Genomic DNA, 15,226 nt, shown 5'->3' with positions numbered 1-15,226 from the left:
AAAGTACTTTCTCGTCTTTTGTCGACTTCCCCTCCCAAAGCATTTTTCCGCCAGGCTGTCTGGTTTCCCTCTGGAGAACAGGCTCGGCGCTGCCAACTGCAGCCGCCGCAGCAAAGGGTCACGAAGCCGTTCCTCCGCTTAGAAGAGACGTGCCTGGTTGGTGCGCCCCGGCAGTCTCTTGCGTGGCATTGTTCGCTTTTAGACAACTTACTTTTAACTTGTGCTTAGGAAAAAACGAACACGGTACTTTAAAGCGTGTTTTGTTGTCGGGGAGATTTAATTTAGATGTGTGCGCTTTTGTGAAGCAGCTTTGTCTAATTGGACAGACAGTAAATTTTTTTTTAAAGTTTTATTTGCACGGAAGCGCTGTTTGGCGTCCTTAATGCGCTATCTTCTTTTTAAATCTCCAGCTATTATGCAACTTTATTTTCTTAAGCTGTAATGTTTTATATATATAAATATATAAAATATATATATAAAATATAAATATATATATTTGTGTGTGTGTGTGTGTGTGTGTGTGTGTGTGTGTGTGAGATGCCTCTTGGTCGAGTTTTATGTGCAGCCTGAAATCACCGTAGGGAAGCAAATTCTAAAAGACACCAAAGGAATATTATCGTTTGAATTACAGAAAGCAGTTCCCCTCTTTAGGATGGTAGGATGAACTTGAGGAATATGGTAGGCACTAAAAAGCAGGAAACCCCCTGGGTTTTTGTTTTTGTTTTCCTTCTTTCGGCATTTGCAGGTGTCGCTGGTGATCTCAGAAGAGCCGAGGTGCCTGGTGCTGCGCTCTGCGCCCGCCCGGCGTGGAGGAACTGGAATACCGCACCCTGCTGAGTGCAGATGCCCTTGAGCTGTAGCAGTAGTTCCATCGCTTAAAGCCCCGTCCCCAGCTCTGTGGTTGGATAGTGGTGCGAGCTTTCATACTCTGGAGATTTGGGGGTGGGGGTTGGGGTGGGTAGGGAGGAGAGGAAGGTGCTGTAGAGAGTTTTGGTCCCCTTCCCCCCCAAATTGTATTGCTTTCCGAGGTAGCCTTGCTTCCACCTCACTCTTTCCCAGATTCATACAAACAAAATAAAAACAAGAACGACCTTTTAGGTGTACACAACTTCATTTAATATTGGCATCCACCTTAATCGAGACATGAGCAAGTTGAACACGGAGAACGGTAGTAAAAGTACAAAACGCCGGGAGGATAACAGGTCTGAACTTGTGGTTCTCTGAGCTCATGGTAATATTATTTATTAGACATGCTGTGTATAAAACATATGAGCCAAGGAGGGTGCAACTTAAGGCATGGGGGCATTTAGGAAATTGGAAGGAAAATTAAGTGTTTGAAAGTCAGCCTTAGACAATGAAAAGAGACAGGAATGGGAAAAATGGATTTACATTCATTTAAATTCATGCAGACTAATGATAGTAGTATTCTTACCTAGGTATAGTGTCTGTTTCAGAAAGCTAAGGGTATTAATCCTTACAGAGGAGATGCATTACATAAAATAATTGTGTTTATTCTGTTTTATTTATCCTATTTTTAAAAATATGGGGATAGACTGGGATGACTGGGTGGCTCAGTGGTTGAACCTCTGCCTTTCATTCAGGTCATGATCCCAGGGTCCTGGGATCTAGTCCCACATCACGCTCCCCACAGGAAGCCTGCTTCTCCCTCTGCCTGTGTCTCTCTCTCTCTCTGTGTCCTAAATAAATAATAGATATAGATATAGATATAGATGTAGATATATAGATATATAATCTTTAAAAAATAAAAATATGGGGATAGACCAATGAAATAAAGCAACTTTCTAAGATCAACAGGAAGTTATTACCTAGAATAAAACTATACAGTAATTTTTCTAACCGAAAGTGTTTCATTGTACATGTTTGTATTCCTTCTACATGTTTTTCTAAAATAAGTGGAAAAATGCAAGACTGTGAGGGAGTGAATCCCATGCAGTTAGAGAGTGGGTTCCATGCCTCTGTGCAGAAGAGGGATTGACAGTCCTAGGGTTGGTTAATGAACTCCATTGACCATTCCTCCCAGTGCACCCCTGATTTATCTCTAATCTATGGCTGAATCTAAATTCATTTTGGAAGATTATTCTTAGCTATGTCACCAGTTTCCCTTAGAAATTGAACAATTCACAATAAGAGTTTCTTAAATCCCTGCTGAATGAATTATTGTCAAAGCTTTGAGTTTTCTGGAAGTTTCTTGGAGTCTTAGAAATGGTTAAGGCAGATGCAGGTGCTCTGCCCCCACAAGAATATAAAGTGTGTTATTCCATTCTATCTTCCACATTTGGGCCTAACCTATAGATTCCCAGCAGGGCTTTTAGGTTGGAAATTTTCATCATTATTATGTGTTTTCACCACACAAAAGAAAGGATAATAGCAGAACTGCACTGAATATGATTTCTTTTTTTTCTCTTCAATGACTTTTTAGGTAGTCCTGTATGCTAGTCTGTACTCTTTTTTAGTTGTGTGAATAACCACTCCAAATATAATCATGGATTCATATTCTGGAGCTTCTGTACTTTGAAAACCATCTGATGCCAAAGGGTCTTCAAAAGCCCTTTTTGCTTAAAGTAGATCTTACTAACTAGTTTCTACATTCAATCTTTATTTTCCTTAATATAGTTCCTTTGAATTTTAAATGGTACTTTTAAACTCAACAGAGGATGTTAGCATAAAATATGAAGAAAAATAAAAATAGTGAATTCTTCACTCCTTCTGAGACTACCAACAAAAACAAACTCACATCCTTTACCAGAAGATTTTCACAGTTGGGTTTATATTTTCACCTACTGCTTGAAGGAGGAAAGGAATAGTGGGACTCCCACATTTTTTAGAGTTCTTATTATATTCCCTCTTTAAAGTTCATTTGACCATCCTAAGGAGGTACAGGAAGAGAGAGTGATCGTTGGTGACTCCTGTTTTTCCTCCAGAATGTAGATTTAGTACCTGTACTACAGTCTCAAAGAGAGTGGGTTGTATTGATTTTTTAAAAAGAAAAAAATGCATAAGTAACTAATGGTGTTTAGCAGTGGTGGCTGCAGGTTGAATTCCTTTTGATCTCCCTCATTCATTTACCCAACACCTACTGAGTACCTACTTTGTGCTAAGCAGTGTCCTGAGCACTTTATATGCAATATTCCATTTCACAATGACTTTATTTATGTACAGGTACTATTATAACCCTTTTTACAGATGAGGAAGGAACTGAGGCAACACAGTATTAGTAATATCTCCAGATATCTGCTTCAGTTGGCTCAGTTTCTCCTTCTTCACTGCATTCTAATTAATGTTATGATTCTCCCTCTATAATATAATTTCTACTTTTTAATCCACCTATACACCTATGCAAGCCAAATATTGTGAATACTATGATCATCTTATTTCTCTTCAGCAGTCTCTCATTTTCTCCTGAGCAAACTTTAAACCATAAGTCATATATTCAGAATCTTTCACCATGTGGCAGACTGCTACTTGCCTGCCTTAACTACAGAGCATCTAATTTGGAAAGGGAAGGAGGGAGGAAACAGGCCCAGAGAAAAGTTCACTTTTCCCAGCATTCCTGCATTTTCATCTATTGCATGAAGGAGAATAGAAACAGAAGGATCCCTCTTTTTTTTTTTTTCCTATTCTTACTATATTTCTCCTTTAAATTCATTATACCATCCTAAAGAAGTTTTCCAGAAGAGAATGACTATTGGTGATCTTCAATCCAGTCTTTTCTCTCGCTCTCCAGTTTCTTTTTTCTTTTCTATTTTTCCTTTTTTTTTTTTTTTTTAAAGCAGACTTCATACCCAGCATGGAGCTCAACTTGGGGCTTGAACTCACCATCCTGAGATCTGAACTGAGATCAAAAGTCTGTTGCTTAACTGACTGAGCCCCCCAGGTACCTCTTGCTCTCCAGTTTCTTGTTTACAATTGCCTACAGAACATCTTCTTGCGGATTTTTCACAGATACTTCAAACTCAGCATAGACAAAATTATCTCCTCTGCCCTCCACTTTTGCCAGACTCTGTGCACCCTAGCATTTTGAAGGTGTTCACTCTCAATCCAGTGCTCTAAATCAGAACTTTGGGTATCACCTTCAGCTCTTCTACCTCTCCTTCCCTGTCAAAGCGTTACTCAAATCCTGTGAATTCCATTTTCTGAATGTCTCTCAAATCCATGCCTCACTGCCACTGCGTTAGTTCATTTAGCCTTTCATCATCTCACTGCTGGACTTGTTCTTTTTCATTCTCATGACTTGCAAAATTTCACATAAAATCACATTGCCACTTTGAAAAAAACTATTGAGTAGTTTTTCATTTAAATGATAAAACTAAATTCCTTTGCATACCATACAAGACTTATATGCTGGCTCTTGCATACCCTCTAGCCCCATCTCCTGCCACATCTCTTTAATGTTAATGTTCTATGCTCCATCATACTGCAGAGCTGTACTTTTACTTCTCTGTACTTTTGTGTATGCTCTTTCTCTCTTCTTGGGGAACTCTTCTTTGTCTTGCCTGGAAGATTTAATACTTCAAATTCAGCTGAAACATTATTTCTTAACAGAAGAATCTTTCTTTTTAAAAAACTTTTATATATATATTTTTAAGATTTATTTATTTATTTGACAGAGAGTGAGAGCACAGACAGGGGGCAGGGGCAGAGGGAGAGGGAGAAGCAAATACTCTACTGAGCAGAGAGCCCAATGCAGGACTCAATGCAGGGCTGGATCCCAGGACCCTGGGATCATGACTTGAGCCAAAGGCAGATGCTTAACCAGCTGAGGCACCCATGTGCCCCAGAAAACTCTTTTTCTTCCTAGCACTTATAAGACAATTTACAGAGTTGTTGTCAAGATTAATTGAAATCGTATACAGGAGAATACAAACTATTTAAACTCTATTTTAACATAAGATATAATGGACTCTATTTGAACATAAGATATGGAACGGCAATTTGTCTATCAATTATTAAGGAAAAGCGTTATGTTGTCTATTTTTTAAAGCTTTATTTATTTATTTTAGAGAGAGAGAGAGAGTGTGTGTGTGTGTGTGTGTGTGTGTGTGTGTGAGCAAGGGAGGGAGAGAGGCAGAGGGAGAGGGAGAGAGAATCTCAAGTAGACTCCATGATGAGTGTGAAGCCCCATCACGTGGGCTCTATCTCATGACTCTGAGATCATGACTTGAGCCAAAACCAAGAGTGGGTTATGTAACTGACTGAACCACTCAGGCGCTCAGGCACTCCTGCTTTTCATTTCAAAATGCAAAATGAATGTATGGTATTGGTATAAAAACAAAACTCTTGAATTGTTTTAACTAATATATGGTCCTTGATTGAATTTAGTTAGTAATTGCTATAAAGAAATTTGAAATATTTATATATGTATGTCTTATACCTTGGTTGAATTACTATCACACAAATAAAATCAACATTTAACATATTTAAAAGCACTTGCAAGCCAATTGATTTTCAATGTTTTTTTTTATCCTATTGTCCTTTTTTCTCTGTTTTTCTGGACATTTGGCATAAATTGTATGCATCTAACTATTAAAAAAACCCTCATATTTTACAGGGTTTTTTTTTTTTCATATTTACAGGTTTTAAATGATTTCATCATCCTTATGTGATCCCCAGATACCATTATCCTCATTTTATTTATTTACTTATTTTAAAAGATTCATTTATTTGTTTTAGAGAGAGAGAGATTGAGATACAGAGAGAAGGAGGGACAGAGGGAGAGAAAGAATCCAAAGCAGAGTCCGTGTTGAACACAGAGCCCAACACACAGCTGGATCTCACAACCCTGAGATCACAACCTGAGCTGAAACCAAGAGTCTGACGCTCAACCAATTGAGCCACCCATGTGCCCCATCCTCATTTTATGTATGAGATTATCAACTCTTTAGAAAGTCCAAGTTATAATACTTCCTAGAAGTTATGTGGTTATAATGTGGTGGGTGGGACTAGATGCAATTCGGTAAATTATTTTATTTTTTCAGTAACTACTCTCCGATACTAAAGAATGTTCCACTAGTTTCCATCTTTCTCAATTTCCAATTCTTGCTTGGTATGACAAGAGCATGCAGTAGTAGATTATAATCTAGGAAGTAAATGAGTTACTTTTGCTTGGACTACTAAAGTTAAAAAACATAAATGTTTGCCTTACTTTTTTTATTTTTTTTATTTAGGAAACCAGAGTTCATGACAAACCCAAAGACAAAGGGTGCTGGGCGTCTATTAGCAGTTGAACTTTTTTACACTAAAACTGCAAATTATTCATTCATTAAAACACTTCTTATTTTTACATTCCCCTCCCCCCAACTCAGAGCCATCAAAGAATCCACTTTTATTCAAATTCCTTGTAATATAACAAAGATGGAACTATTTTATTGATTAATTGCCTATAGTTTTCCACTGAAAATTTGGTGATCCATTGAAATTTGGTGATTGAGATACACTTTAGTATTTTAGACTAATTTTGTGTATTTTGGAGGCAAAGATTGGAATTATGCACAAACCAAAAGAATGTCAGGGATTTTCAGCAACCAGCAGAAGCTGGAAGAAAGGCATGGAACAGATTTTTCTTTAGAGCCCCCAGACCATAGTAACACTTCGATTTCAGATTTCTGGCCTCCAGAACGATGGGAGAATAAATTCATTGTTTTAAGATACCCATTCCATAATACCTTGTTATATCTCACAAGAAATATAGAGAACTGCATTTAAATACAGCATTTGGCAATTAAATTTACAATAAAGAATAGTGAGATGATAGAATGATAGAGTTTTCAACAAATAGATATACTTTTTTTGTCCCCCTGTGAAAACCACTGGATTTTAAGTTAAGACATGGATTCAAGAACCAACTTTACTATCTATTGGGTGTGATCTTGGGCAAATCACTTGAGTTTCCTTCTTGACTTGTTTTCCTTATTTATAAATTGAGGAAGATATAAAGCTCTACTTAAAAAGTGGGTCTCTACAGTTCAAAATTTCAAGATATTGGGTATCCACAAGATTCTAGATGGTAAAGGAATAGTGCTAATTTGCATTTAGTTGATATTGAGCTAGTTTCTTCCAACTGAAAACTACAGGCATACTTCATTTTATTGTGTTTTGCTTTATTGAGCTCTGCAGATGCTGTGTTTTTTTTTTTTCTTTACACATTGAAGGTTTGTAGCAATGCTGCTTCAAGCAAGTCTATTGGTGCCATTTTCCCAACAGCATTGGTCACTTTGTGTCTTTGTGTCATATTTTGGTAATTTTTGCAGTATTTCAAACTTTTTGAATACTATTATATTTGAATTGCTGCAATCTCATGATAAAACTTGATGAATGGGGAATTGCTTCTTATGGATGAGCAAAGAATGTGGTTTTTTTGAGATGGAGTCTACTCCTAGTGAAGATTCTGTGAAGATTGTTGAAATGACAACAAAAGATTTAGAGTATTACATAAGTTTATTTGATAAAACAGCAGTAGGGTTTGAGGTGACTGACTCCAATTTTGAAAGAAGTTCCACTGTGGGTAAGATATTATCAAACAGCATCCTAGGCTATGGAAAAGTCATTCATGACAGGAAGAATGGATTTGGTAAACTTCATTGATGCTTTAAGAAATTGCCATAGCTACCCCAACCTTCAGTAACCACTACACTGATCAGTCAGCTGCCATTAACATCAAGGCAAGACCCTCCATCAGCAAAAAGACTATGACTCACTGGAAGCTTGGATGATGGTTGGCATTTTTTAGAAATAAAGTATTTTTTAAATTAAGGTATGCGTGTTTTTTACATCATGCTATTGCACTGCGCACTCAGTAGGCTAACGTATAGTGCAAACACAACTTTTATATGCACTAGGAAACCAAAAACTTCATTTCACTTTATTTTGATATTCCCTTCACTGTGGTGGTCTGGAACCAAACCCACAATATCTCTGAACTATGCATGCCTGTAAATTAAATTCATGGTTTTGGTGTTGAGTTTATTCTAAATAATTTCCTTAGAGTCCTTTCATATTGTTTTTCATAAAGAATCAGATTAGGTACATTGATCATAGAACAACTGCTAGAAGTAATACAGATTCTGTTTATTTCCCAGACTAGTTTATAGATGCTCTAATAAAATTGAGTGTTAGTAACTTTGTAATGTTAAATAATATTTTGAAATTAGACTTATATAACACTTGGCCAATGTAATGATTTTTTAAAAATAGGCTGTACTATTTAGAACAATTTTAGGTTTGCAGCACATATAATGCTTTCAGAAACATTCATTGACCATAAACCTTAGTGATTTCGGTTATGGAGATTGTAGTGTAGTATTAGAAATTCAAGCATATTGCTTTGGATTGGATGAAGAATAAGACTAAATAATAGATTAATTGTATTGCTTCTTTAATATATTGTAGGCCCTAGTATCTATGAGGGCTATGTCTTAAGACCTTTCTGACCTTCCAATATATGAATATCACTCCAGGAAAAAATTGCTTTGTTGATAAAGTGGCCATAATATTGCCTATTTACAGAGTCTTAAGTGATTGATAGAATATGTTAGATAAGAACAACAATCTAGTCAGTTTCTTGACTTACCAGTTTAGTTATCAGTTATAAGTACCAACTTTATAGTTGTGTAAAACTCACATTTGTGCTTTAGCAAGATAGCATATTGCTGTCATTATAACCTTTAAGATCATTAACAAATAGATACAGATCAAGGATTAAATCTTTTTTTTTAATTTTTATTTATTTATGATAGTCAGAGAGAGAGAGAGAGAGAGAGAGAGGCAGAGACACAGGCAGAGGGAGAAGCAGGCTCCATGCACCGGGAGCCCGACGCGGGACCGATCCCGAGACTCCAGGATCACGCCCTGGGCCAAAGGTAGGCGCTAAACCGCTGCGCCACCCAGGGATCCCTCAAGGATTAAATCTATAAAGGCCACATTCTATTAAAATTCTGCTACGGATAAACATTAAAATTTTTATACATCAGTGTACTCCTTGAAAAGTAAGTAATTGAAACTTGAGATCATCGGTCATTTTGAAAGCAATTTGAATCCAGTGAATGAAGTCAGTTTGGGAAAAAGCTAAGGTTTACTCTTCAGTCTTTATGAATTCAACATGCATTTTTATAAATAATTATTTCTAAATTCTTGAAAATAGAGTGAAATTCTTTCTCCTCAGGAGCTAATAAATATATCGATCTATGAGAAGGGACCATTAATGGCATTATTTATGTTTATATCCTTCCTATCGGAACGACTTGCCACTTTGGTGGAAAGAATACAGTAACCCTACTTTTATTCTTATTATCTTTATTATTTAATGCAGGTTTGTGCCAGGTATGGTGTAATATCTTATAAAAATATTTAAAGAAGAAGTGACTTAGTGTTTGAGTTAATTTCCATGAACATCATGTGATTTATGAAAGAAAGAAGAAATTAGACTTGACAGAGGGAATTTCTAGGTTTATTTGCCTAGGCAAGAGTTTTTACAATTGGCATTAGACACTAGAACTGAAATACCTTTTCACAATCAGTGTAATCATTTGCAACCCAAAGAATAGGTTTATATTTTATTATTCTACCCTATGCATTTGTCCTGTCCTTGTCCTGTTTTTTTTTTTTTCTTTTTTTCTTCTTCTACTGACAAAGGAAGACTGTACTAGACTTAATTTTTTTCTCTGTTTATTTGGTAGGTTTCTTGGACATGACTGTAGCTTTTCGAGGCCTTTGTAAAAGCTTAAATCATTTTCCCCCTTATTCCTTCTAAGGGAAATGTTGTTTATTTTTATATTTTGAGAGAGATTGTCAATATGCAAGTGAACACTGAAATCCACATGCTATTGATTTAAAGATTCTTTGCCACTCACTCAAACTAATTTTGGTAAAATGAATTCCAAAATTCAAACATTAAAACTTACCATATTAAACAATAAGTAAAATATCTTCAAAGAGTTACTGCTTCAAAGCCTTTTGATGATGATATCATACCCCAGTAAAAATTCTGCCAGCTTACAATACAGTCAAAATCAGACTACATTAAAGCAAAGCTCACACTTTGCAATCATGTTTTAAAACCAAGCCAACCGTGCTAGTAAAAAGAGATGAGGTTTAATTTCCATCAAGAGTTAAGAGGTTTTTGTGCCCACACAGAGTTTACAGATGTCATGTAATCGTATATATAAGTAGCACAGAATATAAATTATATCATTTTGCTCATTACCATGTATAGTTAGAACATAATAACAGCAACAAAAAGTTGCAGGGAGCATGTAGTTCTGATATTTCTGCCCTTCACAAACATGCTGATGCATTTTAATACACATACTGACGCAAAATCTTCTGCATTTATAGCCTTTCCCACTGTTAAGCTCTGTTTCTGATTTTCCAACTAGAAATCTGGTGCAATAAAAGTCTAGCAATTTCCTCAATGCAGTATACCTAAACCCAAACTTATCACCTTTTTTTTCTCATGATATACTCTTAAATGAATATAACCTCTCCACTCCCCTCTTCTATTAATGTCATCTCTATTGATTTTTCTAATCATTTAGGCTTTAATCCTAGAAATTATTGTAGATTCCTTACCCCCATGATAGCACAGTAGTATCAAATTCTAATAATTTCTTAAAAATATCACCCCCCATTTGTTTTTGTCCTTCCATTCCTATGGTTTAGGCTCAAATACAGGTCCTTAATATTTCTGGTTTTATGGTAATGGCCCCTAATTTCTGCTAGGGATTGTGCTCTTTCAACTTGTTTCCAATTCATCCTAAATGTGGCCATTAGGTGCATTTTTCTAAAATGCTATTTTAAAATACATCTTTCTTCTGAACCAAACCCAAAAATATAGTCTTTCTTATGGCATAAAGTTCACATTTTTTAGGCTGGCATTCAAGAGTCTGAACACCCTAAACTCAGTCTCTTTCCTGTCTTCTTTCACCCCCTTACAAAAACATTCTCTCTCAAACACTCTTGCCTCTTCACTGTTGCCCAAATATGCATTACACATTTGTCTACACCTTTGGTCATGCTCTGTCTTGTTCTTATCCGGAATATATCAACAGTTTATCTTATATTCAAATCATAAATATTCTTTGTGATGCCTTTAGGTCTACTCCAGTCTTTAATCATTCAATTTTTTTGAACCACAAGTATATATCATTTATATAATCTATTTAAAATTATACTGAAGGTTTTTTTTTAAACTTTTATATTGTTATTAAATGTTTCTTTTTGTTAATGCCTTGTTTTGTGTCATAACTTCTTGGTATGACACTTGATACAATATTGAATATATAATAGATACTAGTAGATAATGACTGTTTCATTGATTAAAAACTGGCTCCCAGAGTAAATGCCTTTGAGTCCTCAGTAATGAGGGCCTTATTTGGCTATATTTAGCAAAACCATTAAAAAAAACCTGATGATGACAACTGATACAGAAAAAAATCAGTATGTAGTCACAAAAATGGTTAGGTCAATTATTAATGAAAATTAATGAATAAATATGTACAATACTTTAAAAGCAGACTTAATAGTATATTTGAAAAGCAGAATGGTAGCTATATATCAGTGAAGATATTTATTATATTTGGAAATATCCAATGATATACATTTTAATCTCTTTTCCTTTTATGTTCAATCTAGAGCAAAAAATGATAAAGAATTAATTCCTAAGGGGTTCTCCATACAACAAAAGGAAAAAAAATAAACAATTTGACAAATCAATGGAAAGTCTGAGAAAAGTTGGGAAATCCCCTTAGATGATTTTCTTTAGGGATGAGCTAAGGATTCTTATTCTACAATGTCAAAGAGGTAAATGGGTTACTATTAACAACTATATTTATATAGAGCTTGCTACGTGTGAAGCACTGTTTTACATGTTTTACGTATATTGACTCATAAAACCCTATAACCACCACCTGGGGTGGGTACCATTCCTATCATCCTCACTTTATAGTTTAGGGAATTGAGGCACAGAGGGTTAAGTAATTTACCCAAAGTCACATAGATAAGGACATGATGGTGCCAGGATTCAAATCGAGTTTAGTTTCAGAATCCAAGCCTTTCTTTTTCTTTCTCTCCTCCTTCTTTCCTCCCTTCCTCCCTTCCTTCCTCTTCCCTCCCTTCTTCCCTCCCTTCCTCTCTCTCCCTTCCTTCCTTCCTTCCTTCCTTCCTTCCTTCCTTCCTTCCTTCCTTCCTTCCTTCCTTCCTTCCTTCCTTCCCTCCTTCCTTTCGGAGAAATAAGACATACATACAGAAAAAGATAGCATTATTGAATTTACAACACAATGATCATAAGATGAATATACCACCCAGATAAAGAGCTGGAGGACAGAAGCATGAAGAGGACTCCTGAAGTACAGATCCATAATTTTATGTTCTGAACGACTCTCTGCATTGCCCCTTAATAGATTTCTGGACATTACTCTCCACCTTAAAGTTCTTACGATGATTTTCAGTTTAAACTGATTGAAATGTATAGTGTTCATTCCTAAAATGCCACAGGGGTCAAAAAAAGAAGAAAAGAAAAGAAAAGAAAAAAAAAAGCCTGTATTTCAGGTTGTTTTCTTGACAGTTTAAATGATTTTTCTAAATTAAATTTTTTTAAAAATTTTATTAATTTATTCATGAGAGACACAGAGAGAGAGAGGCAGAGACACAGGCAGAGGGAGAAGCAGGCTCCATGCGGGGAGCCTGACGTGGGACTGGATCCTGGTCTCCAGGATCATGCCCTGGGCCAAAAGCAGGCGCCAAACAGCTGAGCCACCCAGCCTGCCTTTTTTTAAACTTAAAAACACAAAAATAATTTTGTAATTCCACAAATCCTCTGCAAATTCAGTAAAGGTGCATTTCTGAGCAGGATACCTAAGTAGTTTTGACTCCACACAAACCCTTATGCTCTTGTAGGTCTGTGCTAGAAGAGGAGGGCTCATGGTGAAGGAAGCCATAGTTTTCTTGCTAGTCTGCTATTTGTCAGCCTCCACTACCAAGCTATCCTGCAGATCCATGGACTAGTGTGTTTGGAGTTTAAACTGGCTATTTGGTTTCCATATTAAAGTTCCTGACAAAGTTTGACCTTATATCACTACTTCAAGGATGGCTAATTACAGTTTGGGGCAATTCGTTTATACATCAAACCAAATGGAAGCAGTCTTTTCTTCAATGGCACGTAGACATTGAAATACTTGGCCTTTTTTTAAAAAGTCATTCAATCAGAGAGGGGTTTGAAGAGTAAAAGTGGAAACAATGGCATCGCCATTATTATTACAAGCAGAGGACTGTTTAAGAGGAAGACACATTTATATTTATATGTTCGTGGCTACAAGCCTATACTTTTCAGAAAAGCATGGCACCCAGTACACTATCGAGCACATATTCTGTACTAAATATTATTTGAATCGAAATAAGATTGTTTGGAAATAAGATTGTTTCCACCCTTCAAAGATTTATAAGCAAAAACAAAGAAGAAAACCTCTGTGCCTTTCTATACTTTATTTTATTAAATATTTTATTTATTTATTCATGAGAGACACAGAGAGAGAGAGGCAGAGACATAAGCAGAGGGAGAAGCAGGCTCCCTGCGGGGAGTCTGATGGGGGACTTGATCCCAGGACCCGGGGATCATGCCCCAAGCCAAAGGCAGATGCTCAACCACTGAGCCACCCAGGTGTCCCTTTATTTTCTTTTGATACAAAAATTGGATGGTCATACAGCATATTACACCAAAATTTTATTTATAATCCTTTGATTATTATATCAATTTTATGTTGGAGAATGCACATACTTATTTTTCCTTTATATTCTAATTAGCACAACTTGGAAATGTATGGTCACAGTGCTTCTGCTTCTCCTCCCTCTCCCATTTCAGTTTTTCACATATGGGAAAGAAGATCTTCATCCCAATCATGATTACTGAGGCTCTGTCCCTGTTTAGCTACATATTTTATTCCAAGACTGCCATCTTTCAATAATTTCTTTTTTTTTTTTCAATAATTTCTTAAAGATGGCATTGTAACTGTAACCAAGTAGCTCTTATCCTGTGTCTGTTTTTCCAGGTTATTGTCCAAGGACTGGATTAGATGATATTTCAGGAAAGTCACCTCTGGAGTCCCTCTGAGTGGTTTCCAGAGATCATGGCTTTATTTAGCTTTTGGAAAACAATTTTGACTATAGTAAGTATGTGATTAGCATGATTGGCTTTAGGCAAAGTCACAAAGCAAATGACATTTTGCAACTTTTCTTCCTTTCTATTCATGATTAAGGACCAGGTAAAATAATAAATATTATGCATTATGATAGGTGTCAGATAACATTACAAAACTAAGCATTATGCTCGCCCTGCTTTTTTTTTTTCTCACCTTTTGTAGTTATCTATGAGAAAACTTGAATAATTAGGAATGAGATTGTTCTTTAATAGAATCATGTGACAATACACTGCAATGGGCAACTAAAAATCTCTCCTCATGCCCCCATTACATTCCCTTCCCACTTCCTGTGATTATGGGCTCTCTTTCTGCAAGTCTCCTTCAAAACACTGCTCAAGGGAGTCATGGCTTTAGTCACATTTTTCTATCATTAACTCTCCACTCTGTTCTTAGAAGATCCACTAACATACAGAACATGCTATCTTCAGTTATGAAGAATGTGCCAAAACCAATCATTACAATTAGAGAAATTCTAGGGCTATGTTACATTCAGGATAGGGAAGGTAGTATATTATACTCTCTATTTAGATTTAGTTAGGTTTTTTTTTTTAAGATTTTATTTATTCATGAGACACAGAGAGAGAGGCAGAGACACAGGCAGAGGGAGAAGCAGGCTCCCTGCGGGGAGCCTGATGCAGAACTTGATCCCAGGACCTCAAGATCATGGCCTGAGCCAAAAGGCAGACGCTCAACCACTGAACCACCCAGGAAACCCTAGATTTAGTTTTTTTAAAATATCACTTATTTTCTTCCAGACACTAGTTGTTTTTCGTCCTGACTGGCTAGCTCTTCCTGTAGCCAGATCTCTTGGGTCAATGCCTTTCCTGATTAATTCATCTTTATTCCTACCTCTCAGTCTAGTGCTAAAGCTGTTTCTCTACTTCCTTTGTCTATGAGAAAGCAGAGCTCTATTTTTCTGGACCTTAGGTCAATTTTAGTTTCCTAGTTAAACCACTGGTCTGAGGCCACCAAATCCCATTTTTCAAGACCCAGTTCAAGTCTCCCCTCTGTGATGCCTT

Source organism: Canis lupus, chromosome 17 (assembly GCF_003254725.2).
Source record: "Canis lupus dingo isolate Sandy chromosome 17, ASM325472v2, whole genome shotgun sequence".
In the NCBI taxonomy this organism is placed as follows: domain Eukaryota; kingdom Metazoa; phylum Chordata; class Mammalia; order Carnivora; family Canidae; genus Canis; species Canis lupus.
This window is presented reverse-complemented; position numbering follows the sequence as displayed.